The sequence below is a fragment of the Bos grunniens genome, chromosome 17 (assembly GCF_055505025.1).
Source record: "Bos grunniens cultivar Pamir isolate PY7600 chromosome 17, Bosgru_T2T1.0, whole genome shotgun sequence".
Taxonomy (NCBI): Eukaryota; Metazoa; Chordata; class Mammalia; order Artiodactyla; family Bovidae; genus Bos; species Bos grunniens.
This window is the reverse complement of record NC_141181.1, coordinates 31,930,718-31,942,886: the sequence shown is the minus strand read 5'-3', so window position 1 is coordinate 31,942,886 and position 12,169 is coordinate 31,930,718. Positions and strand designations below refer to the sequence as shown.

Genomic DNA, 12,169 nt, shown 5'->3' with positions numbered 1-12,169 from the left:
GTGATCATCAGTGTCTTGGGAAAACCAGGAACAGTGATGACATAGTCTTTGAGACTTTTTAAAAAAAATGTTCAGTAACTTTCCTGTATTATTCTCTTAAGTACTCTATACTAAGAACTGGCATGCTATTAGTCCCTTATTGAGACAAGGAAAGCAGAGTCAAAGGTTGCTAATGAATTTACTCCAGATTTTAAAGATAGTAATCCAGATGATAAATGATAGATTTGAACAGAAATCCCTGTGTATTTCTCTGTCTGCTGGATCGTGTAGTGTCTGCCTTAAAGATAAATGGGAAGGGAAAGGAACATACTGTTGAATGCTGCAGATGTCAAGCAGTAGCTGTTGAAAGAACCCTCAGGCCAACACCACATCTTGTGGTTTCCATTTCCATTTAACTCTCTTTCAGCAAGGTAGGCTTACCATATTTCTGGTTACCTACTGAAGCTTTGCAACTAGAGGTATTTGATATAGACTTCATCTGGATAGGAACATCTAAGAACTCCTTTTTCTACACATGCTTTGCAACTTTTCAGTGGAGCAAAACATTTAGCCCAGCATGTGGTATTAATGTCATCAATATGATTTAGTGTTACCCTGAAGCGAATCACTGAGGATGATTTCCACCCCAAATTCTTGACAATTCTGGGAAGCACAATGGAAATTCTGATGGAACATCAGTCATAAAGGATTGTTAAGAGACTCATGTGACAGAGTCTTCCTAAAAGAAATTTTACATGGGGAGAACCCAAATAATAAAAACTATATTTAAAATAACTTTTATATGGAAAGTGCATATTATGCTAAATTCCCATTGTTTTCTTTCCCTTCAGAGTGAATATAGGCAATGTAGACAGAATCTTGGCCTAGGTCTTTTACAAAAGATCTTGGATTTTTCTTTCCATCATTAGCTTAGCATTCAAGCCCTCATATTCTCCTATTCTTTAAACTAGATGCTATAATACATACCTGCATTTTTGAACAGTGATGTTGTAGGGATTAAAAAAATATTTTCTGTGTTCTCTGTTCATCAGACCAACATGCTGTGTATCTACAACAATAGTTAAATAATGCCATATATGAAAGCCTTTATAATTTGCTTGATTCCAAATTACTCTGTAAATCTACATGAAATATCAATATGAGAGTACATACCTCTATTTATTTATTTATTTATTTTTTGGCCTTCCCTGGGAGCATGGAGACCTTAGTCCCTTGATCTGGAATTGAACCTATACCCCCTGCAGTGGAAGCAGGAGTCTTAACCACTAGACTGCCAGGAAGTCCCCATACATGCCGCTCTTTATCTTATGTCAATTGTCGTCAGACTATAGCTCAATGGTCTAATACTGTCCTCCACCCCCTATACTTTTAAATGTTTTTCGAGAATGCAGTCAAACTGTTTTCATTCATTCATTATTGTTTATGGTTGTATTCCTCCCACAATGAATGCAGTGAATAGCTGTGATTAGAAACTTTATGCCTCACAAAATCTAAAATATTTACTATCTGATTCTTTAAAGGAAATGTTCATAATACCTGCCCTGACTCTACTCTTTCTTTTTTTTTTTAAACAACATTTTGCCATTGCTGATTTTTGTGAAGGTTTGTCATTAAATTTTAAATGTTCTCATCATTCATTAAAAATACATAAAAAGCCAGCTGCCCAAATTAGAAAAAAGAGCACTGTTCATTTTCTTCATGTCATTTTCTACTATCCATATGATCAATGATTTAATAGTACCTGTCTTTCATTAAGCATTAGTTGTATAGCAGAGCCCAGAATACGCACTTTGCATATTTTCTTCCTAATATTCAAGCTAAAATAAAACAAGCAGAAAAAAACAATCTTTTGCATGTAATGTAAGTAAAAAACAATTGTCGCCCAACCAGAAAAATAATTTCTCTCTTCATCAGCCTCTAAGAACATTGCTATATATTTTATATGTGCTGGAATTACTCTTCTAAATATACATCTCAAAGTGGAATGTTCAGTTTATTTCCCAGACAGTACTCTATACATCATTGATATTAATCTGTCCCTCAAGTCAAAATACAGGAAATTTCTTCATTTTCCAACTGCCTCTCATAACCTAGTATTTTTCATGTCTTACTGACTTTTACCTTCTAAAATTTTTTTTCTGCTTCAACCACTACTGTGGTTCAGATGCTCAACAAGCCTTATCAACTTTAACAGCATCTGTTTTTATTTTTACTTTATTAATATGATGCCTACCCATAATAGTACAGCAACAACTCTCCTCTTTGGAGGATGTGCTCCTTCCTTTTCCTCTTACCTATACACCTTGACATTCAACTGAAAATTGCCATCTTCCTATAGGACCTTGTCTCCCTGACAACAGTGATTAAATGAGAAATGAAAAATAAGAATTTCACCCAATCTGAACCTGTCACATTATACTATATCCTGAACTTCACAGTGAGTAACCTGCAAAGGCGGGCATGGATCCAAGTCAGATTCTTTCTTTTTAAGTTTCTGACCTGACCTAGGGTCTTCCCTGGAGGCTAGAGACTGGCATCAACCTTTATTTCAGCCTTTTTGAAGAAGGTCTATGGTGACAGGAACAAACACTGGATTGCAGAGAATAGCAATACTCATACATTAAGTTCTATAAAATTTCTCTCTCCTGGGCCTTGCCCTATTTCTGCCTTTCCCTAAGCTTGGTTATGAGGAACAAAATATTACTATCATTTGCTTAAACTATTTCAAGCTTGGTTTGTATGACTTGCAACTAAAAGGATCTTGAGTAATATTCTTTAAAATGCATGGCCTGCATCCCTCTAAATCCATCCCGTATGTTGTTGATAAGGTTATCTATGCAGTGCCCCCTTGAAATATTCAATACTGCATTAAAATTGACAAGATAAAAGTCCCATGGCATACAGACCCTCTGATATTTCACTTCATCCAGTTTTTCAGTCTTATCTTCACCCAATCTTGTCTTACATTTAACAGGCTGTGGTTTCCTTACTACAGAATGCTATTAATATTTCACAGCATAATTTTTTGTTTTGTTTGTTTTTATATTTGATTAAAACCTCCTTATTTATTTATATATTATGTTGCTTTACTAATCCGTACTCACCCTCCAAAGCTCAGTTCTCTAGAAACAGTTCCGTGATCCATTCTCCTTCCCTATTTCAAATGGGGCAATATACCTCTAAATATGTGCATGTGCTTCCATTCCACAGTACATGTATAATATGTAGCTGTGTTGAATCTATAAGAATATCAGGTTTCTGTCCCAGTGTCTAACTTATATAACTGCATCACAGCTGGAAATCCAGTTCAGTTCAGTCGCTCAGTCGTATCTGACTCTGCAACCCCATGGACTTCAGCATGCCAGGCATCCCCGTCCATCACCAACTCCCGGAGCTTGCTAAGATCCATGTCCATTGAGTCGGTGATGCCGTCCAACCATCTCATCCTCATTTCTCATTTCTGCTAAGGTTTGCTTTTGTTACCACTCAGTTCAGTTCAGTTCAGTCACTCAGTCATGTCTGACTCTTTGCGACCCCATGGAATGCAGCACACCAGGCTTCCTTGTCCATCACCAATTTCCGGAGCTTACTCAAACTCATGTCCACTGAATCAGTGATGTCATCCAACCATCTATCTCATCCTCTGTCATCCCTTTCTCCTCCTGCCCTCAGTCTTTCCCAGTATCAGGGTCTTATCCAAGAGTCAGCTATTCGCATCAGGTGGCCAAAGTATTGGAGTTTCAGTTTCAGGATCAGTCTTCCAATGAATATTCAGGACTGATTTCCTTTAGGATTAATGGGTTGGATCTCCCTGCAGTCCAGAGGACTCTCAAGAGTTTTCTCCAACACCACAGTTCAAAAGCATCAATTCTTTGGCACTAAGCTTTCTTTATAGTCAACCTCTCACATCCATACATGACTACTGGAAAAATCATATCTTTGACTAGACAGACTGCCGGGGACCAGCCCCGGCTGATCCAGGGTATTCGAAGGAGAGACGGCGTAGGCGAAGATCAGGAAACAATTGCTTAATTAAATGTTAATTAAGGATATAAAGAGTAATAGAATGAGGATAGCTCAGTAAAATTCAGTGAAGAAAAGAGGCTGAAATAAGGATAGCTCAGTGAGGAAATTCAGTGGAGAAAAGAGGCTGAATAATTCAGCCAGAAGGTAAGAGAAAGAACGACATGGTGAGACCAAGTTTCGGTGAACAAGGCCCGCACTTTACTTTCCAAAGTAGTTTTTATACCTTAAGTTATGCATAGAGGATAATGGGGGAAGGGGTAGAGTCAGGCAGCAAGCCAGGCTTTCTTCCTGCAAACTTATCCTATGCAAAAGCTTAGGTGATTTGCATCATCTTCTGGCCCGGAGGCCTGTTAACATTTTAAGACCTTTTCTTCAGAAAACTTATTTTTCTCTAAAGGTGATTGGTCAGGAGCCACCCTCCAAAAGCATTAGATAAAGTTGCATTCCTACAGAGCAAAGGTGTGGTGGGCTATAACAAGAAAAAGAATTAACTCAAGGGTCCCAGGTTACAAACATTAAAGCTACTACTTACACCAATTATATTAATCAATACACTGCCAGGGACACAGCAGGTAAGGGATATGGAAACTTAGCAGCAAACATTGGCCCAACAAGTGAAAATCCCTTCACCAATACAATTTCTAATCAATCTTTTAACTACTCAAAAGAATCTGTGTTTAGACAGTTTAGAACATCTCCTGCCTCTCACAGTTGGGAGGCTCTGAACAATCACATGTGGCCAGAAAAACCTCTTCAGGCAGGCTAGAGGATTTCCAAAGGAGTTTGTAGGTTAAACACTGTCACACCCAGGAATTATTAACTGGAACTGTAAGCTAACTCTTTTTTCAGAGAGAGGTAGTGGGGGACAGCCCCCCGTAAAGTCAGAGGTGTAGGTGAAAGCTCAAAGCAGAAAGTAGGCAGACTCTGGTTTTGGGTGTAAATGCTCGAGAAATTCCAGGGGGCCTCCTGAGGCTCGATCCCGCCTTTGCGTGTGCCGAGCCTCCTTCCTCATGACCTTTGTCATGGGCGGAGTTCCTCACGCTGGCTACCGGCAGTGATAGAATTCCAGTTGAGCTATTCCAGATCCTGAAAAGTGCTGCACTCAATATGCAATATGCCGGCTCCCGGCAACAGACCTTTGTTGGCAAAGTAATGTCTCTGCTTTAATATGCTGTCTAGGTTGGTCATAGCTTTTCTTCCAAGAAGCAAGGGTCTTTTAATTTCATGGCTGCAGTCACCATCTGCAGTGATTTTGGAGCCCTCCCCCCGCCCCAATAAACATCTATTTCCCATGAAGTGATGGGACCAGATGCTATGATCTTAGTTTTCTGAATGTTGAGTTTTAAGCCAACTTTTTCACTCTCCTCTTTCACTTTCATCAAGAGGCTCTTTAGTTCTTCTTTGCTTTCTGCCAGAAGGGTGGTGTCATCTGCATATCTGAGGTTATTGATATTTCTCCTGGCATTCTTGATGCCAGCTTGTGCTTCATCAAGCCTGGTGTTTCTCATGATGTACTCTGCATAGAAGTTAAATAAGCAGGGCGACAATATACAGCCTTGGTGTACTCCTTTCCCTATTTGGAACAAGTCTGTTGTTCTATGTCTGATTCTAATTGTTACTTCTTGACCTGCATAAGATTTCTCAGGAGGCAGGTCAGGTGGTCTGGTATTCCCATCTTTTTAAGAATTTTGCACAGCTTTGTTGTGATCCACATAGTCAAAGGCTTTGGCATAGTCAGTAAACTAGAAATAGATGTATTTCTGGAGTTCTCTTGCTTTTTCTATGATTCAATGGATGTTGGCAGTTTGATCTCTGGTTCCTCTGCCTTTTCTAAATCCAGCTGGAACATCTGGAAGTTCATGGTTCAAGTACTGTTGAAGCCTGGCTTAGAGAATTTTGAGCATTACTTTGCCAGCGTGTGAGATAACTGCAATTGTGTGGTAGTTTGAGCATTCTTTGGCATTGCCTTTCTACGGGATTGGAATGAAAACTGACCTGTTCCAATCCTGTGGCCACTGCTGAATTTTCCAAATTTGCTGGCATATTGAGTGCAACACTTTCACAGCATCATCTTTCAGATTTGAAATAGCTCAACTGGAATTCCATCACCTCCACTAGCTTTGTTCGTCATGATGCTTCCTAAGGCCCACTTGACTTCACATTCCAGGATGTCTGGCTCTAGGTGAGTGATCACACCATCGTGGTTATCTGGGTCATTAAAATCTTTTTTGTATAATTTTTCTGTGTATTCTTGCCACCTCTTCTTAATATATTCTGCTTCTGTTGTATTCATACCATTTCTATCCTTTATTGTGCCCATTTTTATGTGTCCTTTAACACGCCTATTTCCATCTCAGGAAGGGAATGGCAAACCCCTTCCCTTTGCCAGGCAGAATTACGTATTGCCCCAGGGAATTTGTTCCTGGTATTACATGTTGCTTATTATATTATTTTCATTAGTTTTTACATTTACAAAATTCTAAACACATAGATATACTGGAAAAAATTAATCTAGAAAATTCAAAGTCGGGATTGATGACATTGACAATTAAAGCATATGTAACTTTTTACTCTCCAAGATTTTCCATTAACCAATTAATGGTATTCTTGTTTAACAAACATGTTTTTTACTTATACAAGTAGCTGTTTAACATATCTAGACAGTAAACATATTAGGGATGAAGATATAGCAAGATACTAAAATTTTATATCTCAAGTATCAGTTCTAAACATTAAAAATGAAGAGAAAAAAGATGTATCCTTTACTGAAGATTAATACTCTCTGAGCACAACAGTCTTACTGAATAGTGACATAAAAGTAAGTTGATAAAATATGTGGCTCTTTCATTTTCTGTAATAATCAGTTTGGTTCAGTTCAGTCGCTCAGTCGTGTCTGACTCTTTGTGACCCCATGAATTGCAGCACACCAGGCCTCCCTGTCCATCACCAACTTCTGGAGTTCACCCAAACTGGCATCCATCGATTCGGTGATGCCATCCAGCCATCTCATCCTCTAGCGTCCCCTTCTCCTCCTGCCCCCAATCCCTCCCAGCATCAGAGTCTTTTCCAATGAGTCAACTCTTCACATGAGGTGGCCAAAGTACTGAGTTTCAGCTTTAGCATCATTCCTTCCAATACCATCACCTTAACCACAAACAGGGGACATATTTGGCTTAAGGAATGATAAGCATATAAAATATGGTCAGAATTTGGTTAATGGTAGCAAATTATTTTTTAAATTCTTAACCATGATAAATGTAATGTCATAGAAATACATTTATTAAGCATTTTTCTTTTATTTACAAGATATATTAAAATCCATGTTTGGTACATTGTCAAGGATTATCTCAGGCCTTCTGACCAAATGTCAACTATAACACTTAACATTTAAAGGAAATTTTAGTAGTGCATCCTTCTTAAATTTACCATAAGCACATATTTTGAAGGGACAGAAATAACACAGAAATCACATGACATATTTATTAAGCTAAATTCTGTAGTTCAAGGGATGGTGATTACATTCCTAAAATTCCCTATTTGGTCTGCTCTGGTCTAGATGGATCCAGAGATGACCAACTTCCAGAGCAAATGCTTTAAATCTATAGATTTAAAAAACATTTTTCTTTCACATAGACCTAGATTATCACCTTAGCTACGAATTAATAGATGCTTAACTTACTTTATTAGTCTAGTCCCATTTGAGGATAATAATTTCTGCCTTGCAGAGTTCTTATAAGCACTGCATATAACTTACATAAAGCATGTGGCCAAAAGCCCTGTACAAACTAGGCACAACCAAAGAGAGCTATAACTTTAGATGCTTTTTCTATCTTTGTGGTCCAAGACATACTGTTTTATCTGGAAAAAATAAGTGCACTTATTATAAATATATTTAAGACCAACATTTTCAGAATTCAGTTAACTTTTGGAGTCGTGAATGATCTAACATAATTTGAGCTCTCATTTTATTCTACCATAAGCTGTATTATATATGATCAGATTGATAGCCATAGCTGTTTTACACTTTGTCCTCTAGTTCTTCACTTCTCAAAGAGAATGATTTGGTGAGCATTAGAGCCATCCTGTGTAGTGTCTGTAACAACCTGACATTGTCCGGCTAAGAGCCATTGAAAACAAAAGACAAGGTTGAAACCTCTCAAGAGTCTTCTTTCACCTTCATATATTTTGTTCTGTTTCTTCAATTTGTCTGAAGTCTGTTGTTACTGTCTACTGGAGGTTGGATCTAATAGGATTTGCTCAGCTGTACTGCAAGCAGAACTACACTGCAGTTATTTATAAAGGTAATTTAAAATTCACTCATATTGTTTGGAAAAATTCATTAATGTTGTTTGACAGAATTGATACTAAAATCACTGATGCATCTGGTGAAAACAGTAAATTTTCATCTCCAATTTCACATGAAGAATAAAAAGATAAGTGAAGTGCATGTTGACAAACTGCATCTTAATACTGTTCAGTCAGTCCAGTTCAGTCGCTCAGTCGTGTCCGACTCTTTGCAACCCCATGAATTGCAGTACGCCAGGCTTCCCTGTCCATCATCAAATCCCAGAGTTCACTCAAACTCATGTCCATCGAGTCGGTGATGCCATCCAGCCATCTCATCCTCTTTCGTCCCCTTCTCCTCCTGCCCCTAATCCCTCCCAGCATCAGAGTCTTTTCCAATGAGTCAACTCTTTGCATGAGGTGGCCAAAGTACTGGAGTTTGAACTTTAGCATCATTCCTTCCAAAGAACACCCAGAACCGATCTCCTTTAGAATCCACTGGTTGGATCTCCTTACAGTCCAAGGGATTCTCAGGAGTCTTCTCCCATACCACAGTTCAAAAGCATCAATTCTTTGGCACTCAGCTTTCTTCACAGTCCAACTCTCACATCCATACATGACCACAGGTAAAACCATAGCCTTGACTAGACAGACCTTTGGCAAAGTAATATCTCTGCTTTTGAATATGCTATCTAGGTTGGTCATAACTTTCTTTCCAAGGAGTAAGCGTCTTTTAATTTCATGGCTGCAGTCACCATCTGCAGTGATTTTGGAGCCCCCCAAAATAGTATGACACTGTTTCCACTGTTTCCCCATCTATTTCCCATGAAGTGAAAGGACCAGATGCCATGATCTTCGTTTTCTGAATGTTGAGCTTTAAGCCAACTTTTTCACTCTCCTCTCTCACTTTCATCAAGAGGCTCTTTAGTTCCTCTTCACTTTCTGCCCATAAGGGTGGTGTCATCTGCATATCTGAGGTTATTGATATTTCTCCCGGCAATCTTGATTCCAGCTTGTTCTTCTTCCAGCCCAGTGTTTCTCATGATATACTCTGCATATCAGTTAAATAACTGTTACTTTGAGCTAATTTTTTTAAATAAATTCTTAGAAAATATTGTTAAAAGGATGCACAAGATGTACCTTCATAAAATATAATAGATAACTTATTTAGGATCTTTTATTTTCCTCTATACAATGTACTATGTATTTTGATGTGTTAGCAGTTATCATTATACGTCTCCTCTTTGAGTGAAAGTGGACATTATTTGGAAATCCTTGCTAAAAAATTAAAATACAATCCTGAGTCAATCAATAGATTGTTAAGGGTTCTGCTTGCTTTTCTCCTCATTTTAGATAATTTTTATTTTGACATCTAGGCTTTTATTTTCAGTCATGTGTTTTATTTTAACCCCTCTCTAAAAGATGAATTCGTTTTGTAAGTCAAAGTTTTTGTCTAACTACCTATCTAATTTTTTCTTTATATTCCCCCTCTTATCACTCCAGGTTATCTTGACCAGATTTAGAACAAGATATGAAAATAATTTGCCATTTGTGGAAGAAAAAAACCCAGCAATTTAATATAGGTCTTCACAAATATAAAATTTAAATACTTTGGTGGCATGTCAAAAATCTAGACTGTAACTGATTTTATGAATATTAAGTAACTGTTCAACTAACAGCTAAAGTAAGAGCCTATGAGTCTCATTGTATTTTATCTGCTTTTAATAATGCTGGTCTTATAGAATGAATTAGGAAATGTGCCCTCTGTGTCTATTTTCTGGAACAATTATACAGAATTGATATAATTTCTCTTTAAATGTTACTTCTTTAAATTTACCAGTGAAACCATCTTGGTCTGCTGCCTTTTAAAGTATTTTTTTTTGGTTATTAAATATTGGTATATTAAAAAAGATGTGTTCACATTATCTACTTTTCCTTACATGATCTTGGTAGTTTGTTTCTTTCAATGAATTGTTTCATTTAATCTAAGTTATCAAACTTCTTGTGGACCATACAGTTGTTCAAAATATTACTTTGGTATTGTTTAAATTTCCATCAGATCAATAGGGATGCCCCTGTTCATTTCTGGTGCTAATAGTATCTTCTCTCCTTTAGTCCTAATTAGCCTGGATAGAGGTTTATTAATTTTATTGATCTTTTCTATGAAACAGCACTTGGTTTTATTCAGTTTTTTCCTACTGACTTCATTTTTTCAATTTTATTGTTGTCTCCTATAAATTGTATTATTTCTTCTGCTGTCTTTAAGCTAAAATTTCTTTCTTTAGTTTACCAGGGGAAGCTTAGGTATATGGATTTTAGATCTATGTTCTTTTCTAATATATACATTGATTATGTAACTTTCACTCTAATCACTACTTTTGTTGCATCTCACATTATTGATATGTTGTACTTTTATTTTCATTTGGTTCAGTTCAAAGTATTTTTCTATTCTCTTGAGACATTTTTTAACCCATGGGTTATTAACAGCTGTGCTGTTTAATCTCCCTGTGTTTGTGAAATGTGCAGCTCTATTTCTGTTACTGATTTCTAGTTGCATTTCATTGTGTATGTCACCATACTAAAATTTTAACCTATTTTTGTGTCTTCCTGAGATGCACTGTTTTGTTGGATTTTCTGCTTTGTGTTAGTGTTTGTCATATACTGTGAAGTCGAAAAGAACATTTTAAAGATTCTTTCTGAAACATTTTTGTATACCTGCTTTTAATAAAAACTTAGAGTATATCCCTGTTTGTTACATGTTCATTTTATTTCTCAGTTCAGTTGCTCAGGTGTGTCCAACTCTTTGTGACTCCATGGACTGCAGCACGCCAGGCTTCCCTGTCCATCACCAGCTCCTGGAGTTTATTCAAACACATGTCCATTGATTCGGTGATGCCATCTAAGCATCTCATTCTCTGTTGTTCCCTTCTCCTCCCACGTTCAATCTTTCCTTGTCTTTGACAAGGAGTCAGTTCTTTGCATCAAGTGGCCAAAATATTGGAGTTTTGGCTTCAGCATCAGTCCTTCCAATGAATATTCAGGACTGATTTCCTTTAGGATGGACTGGTTGGATCTCCTTGCAGTCCAAGGGACTCTCAAGAGTCTTATCCATCACCACAGTTCAAAAGCATCAAATCTGAGGTGCTCAGCTTTCTTTATAGTCCAATTCTTGTATCCATACATGACTGCTGGACAAACCATAGCTTTGACTAGACAGACCTTTGTCAGGAAAGTAATGTCTCTGCTTTTTAATATGCTGTCTAGGTTGGACATAGCTTTTCATCCAAGGAGCAAGAGTCTTTTAATTTCATGGCTTCAGTCACCATCTGCAGTGATTTTGGGGCCCCCCAAAATAAAGTCTGTCACTGTTTCCACTGTTTCCCCATCTATTTGCCATGAAGTGGTGGGACCAGATGCCATGATCTTCGTTTTTTGAATTTTGAGTTTTAAGTTGAGTTTTAAGCCAGCTTTTTCAGTCTCCTCTATCACCCTCATGAAGAGGCTCTTTAGTTCCTCTTCACTTTTCTGCCATAAAGGTACTGTCATCTGTATATCTGCGGTTATTGGTATTTATCCTGGAAATCTTGATTCCAGCTTGTGCTTCATCCAGCCCAGCATTTCACATGATATTCTCTGCATAGAAGTTAAATGGGTGACCCCAGACCATAATATGTTATGGCATTATTTGTTTATCACCTCAAGTCCAATATTATTTTAATTATAATACAACTGAAATGTTTCAATATTATCGTTAACCATCTTGTAAGTAACTGTTATGAATCTATATGACTCAATTGGTTTAGCAAAAATATTGTTATTATCTATGGTTCAAAAGAAAGCGTAAGAAAGTCCAAAGACA

General features: G+C 37.4%; 1 long non-coding RNA gene across 8 annotated transcripts in view; it reads left to right on the top strand.

Annotated features, from left to right (window-relative positions):
- The window catches only part of LOC147355173 (uncharacterized), a 46,482-nt gene extending 35,430 nt beyond the window's left edge, over positions 1–11,052 (top strand). For 5 of the 8 annotated variants that reach the window (XR_015144355.1, XR_015144356.1, XR_015144358.1 and 2 more), the window contains 2 exons: positions 8,240–8,327; positions 9,814–11,052. This is a non-coding gene — a long non-coding RNA (uncharacterized LOC147355173). Of the gene's footprint in view, positions 1–6,091; positions 6,209–8,239; positions 8,328–9,813 lie in introns of all 8 variants that reach the window. The other 3 variants (XR_015144357.1, XR_015144352.1, XR_015144351.1) reach the window with 3 other exon arrangements.
- Positions 11,053–12,169: the final 1,117 nt, after the last annotated feature.